This window comes from Vidua chalybeata, assembly GCF_026979565.1.
Source record: "Vidua chalybeata isolate OUT-0048 chromosome 37 unlocalized genomic scaffold, bVidCha1 merged haplotype SUPER_37_unloc_2, whole genome shotgun sequence".
Classification (NCBI taxonomy): Eukaryota; Metazoa; Chordata; class Aves; order Passeriformes; family Viduidae; genus Vidua; species Vidua chalybeata.
This window is the reverse complement of record NW_026530304.1, coordinates 24,907-27,999: the sequence shown is the minus strand read 5'-3', so window position 1 is coordinate 27,999 and position 3,093 is coordinate 24,907.

Here is a 3,093-nt window from a genome sequence, read left to right as displayed (position 1 = left end):
GGATAAAGGGTTAAAAATGGCCCCAAAAATCCCAAAATTACCCCAAAATTTACCCCAAATCTTTGAGAGATTGATGGGAACAAAAATCCCAAAATGGGATCCCAAAAAATCCCAAATTTAACCCAAAATCAACCCCAAACCCACTGAGAGGTTGACAGGATCAATAATCCCAAAATTGGATCCCAAAAAATCCCAAATTTATCCCAAAACCAACCCCAAATCCACTGAGACATTGATGGGAACAAAAATCCCAAAATTGGATCCCAAAAAATCCCAAATTTACCCCAAAATTTACCCCAAATCTTTGAGAGATCGACGGGAACAAAAATCCCAAAATGGGATCCCAAAAAAATCCCAAATTTAACCCAAAATCGACCCAAAATCAGCTCGGAATAAAGGGTTAAAAATGGCCCCAAAAATCCCAAATTTACCCCAAAATTTACCCCAAATCTTTGAGAAATCGACGGGAACAAAAATCCCAAAATGGGATCCCAAAAAATCCCAAAATTACCCCAAAACCAACCCCAAATCCACTGAGAAATTAATGAGGAGAAAAATCCCAAAATCTGATCCCAAAAAATCCCAAATTTACCCCAAAATCACCTGGGGATAAAGGGTTAAAAATGGCCCAAAAAATCCCAAAATTACCCCAAAACCAACCTCAAATCTTTGAGAGATTGACAGGAACAAAAATCCCAAAATTGGATCCCAAAAAATCCCAAAATTACCCCGAAATCAACCCCAAACCCACTGAGAGGTTGACAGGAACAAAAATCCCAAAATCTGATCCCAAAAAATCCCAAATTTACCCCAAAACCAACCCCAAATCTTTGAGAGATTGACGGGAACAAAAATCCCAAAATCTGATCCCAAAAAATCCCAAATTTATCCCAAATTTACCCCAAACCCAAAAATCCTAAAAATTCCTGAACCGGCCCAAAATGGGGAACGGTTTCAGAGCCCAAATTTTGGGGCTTTTGACCCCATTTGGGGGGGTTTTACCTGACCCAGGTGTATCCCAGGTGTATCCCAGGTGTATCCCAGGTGTGCCCAGGTGTGCCCAGGTGTATCCCAGGTGTATCTCAGGCCTGCCCCAGGTGTGCCCAGATGTGCCCAGGTGTATCCCAGGTGTATCCCAGGTGTATCTCAGGTGTGCCCAGGTGTGCCCAGGTGTATCCCCAGGTGTGCCCAGGTGTATCTCAGGTGTGCCCAGGTGTATCCCAGGTGTATCCCAGGTGTGCCCAGGTGTGCCCAGGTGTGCCCAGGTGTATCCCCAGGTGTGCCCAGGTGTATCTCAGGTGTGCCCAGGTGTGCCCAGGTGTATCCCCAGGTGTGCCCAGGTGTATCTCAGGTGTGCCCAGGTGTATCCCAGGTGTATCCCAGGTGTGCCCAGGTGTATCCCAGGTGTGCCCAGGTGTGCCCCAGGTGTATCCCAGGTGTGCCCAGGTGTGCCCAAGGTGTATCCCAGGTGTGCCCAGGTGTGCTCCAGGTGTGCCCAGGTGTGCCCAGGTGTATCCCAGGTGTATCCCAGGCGTGCCCACGTGTGCCCAGGTGTGCCCCAGGTGTGCCCAGGTGTATCCCAGGTGTATCCCAGGCGTGCCCAGGTGTGCCCAGGTGTGCCCCAGGTGTGCCCAGGTGTATCCCAGGTGTATCCCAGGCGTGCCCAGGTGTGCCCCAGGTGTGCCCAGGTGTGTTACCTGTGCCCAGGTGAGTCTCACCTGGGCCCAGAAGCGGCTGCCCAGGTGCAGCCTGTCCCTGACTCCATTTTCAGTGCCCAAATCCCCATTTTTGCTGCTTTTAACCCCAAATTTTCATGTTGTACCTGCCCCAGGTGTGCCCAGGTGTATCCCAGGTGTGCCCAGGTGTGCCCAGGTGAGTCTCACCTGTGCCCAGAATCACCTGAGTGTCCCTGACTCCATTTTTAGCACCCCAAATTCCCATTTTTGTTCCTTTTAACCCCATTTTTTTGTGTTTTACCTGTCCCAGGTGTGCCCAGGCGTGCCCCAGGTGTGCCCAGGTGTGCCCCAGGTGTGCCCAGGTGAGTGTCACCTGTGCCCAGAACCACCTGAGTGCCCCTGACTCCATTTTCAGTGCCCAAATCCCCATTTTTGCTGCTTTTAACCCCAAATTTTCGTGTTGTACCTGCCCAGGTGTGCCCAGGCGTGCCCAGGTGTGCCCCAGGTGTGCCCAGGTGTGTTACCTGTGCCCAGGTGCGCCTCACCTGGGCCCAGAAGCGGCTGCCCAGGTGCAGCCTGTCCCTGACTCCATTTTCAGTGCCCAAATCCCCATTTTTGTTCCTTTTAACCCCATTTTTTTTGTGTTTTACCTGCCCCAGGTGTGCCCCAGGCGTGCCCAGGTGTGCCCCAGGTGCGCCTCACCTGCGCCCAGAATTACCTGGGTGTCCCTGACCCCATTTTTAGCACCCCAAATTCCCATTTTTGCTGCTTTTAACCCCAAATTTTCGTGTTGTACCTGCCCCAGGCGTGCCCAGGTGTGCCCCAGGTGTGCCCAGGTGTGCCCAGGTGCGCCTCACGTGCGCCCAGGATCACCTGAGTGCCCCTGACCCCATTCCAGGTGTCCCCAGGTGCATTTTTAGCACCCAAATTCCTGTTTTTGTTCCTTTTAACCCCATTTTTTCATGTTTTACCTGCCCCAGGTGTGCCCAGGCGTGCCCCAGGTGTGCCCAGGTGTGCCCCAGGTGCGCCTCACCTGCGCCCAGAAGCGGTTGACCAGGTGCAGCGTGGCGTCGTCGGTGGCCTGGCGCTTCTCGAGCTTCTCGATGCGCTCGCGGAGCTCGTCCTCGCACACCTGGCGCTGCTCCAGGCGCTCGGCCAGCTTCTTGTTCCGGAACTGCAGCACCTTGACGTCCATCTCCTCCTGCACAGGTGAGACAGGTGAGACACAGGTGAGACAGGTGAGACACAGACAGGTGAGACAGGTGAGACACAGACAGGTGAGACACAGGTGAGACAGGTGAGGCACAGACAGGTGAGACACAGACAGGTGAGACACAGACAGGTGAGACACAGCTTCTTGTTCCGGAACTGCAGCACCTTGACGTCCATCTCCTCCTGCACAGGTGAGCAAACAGGT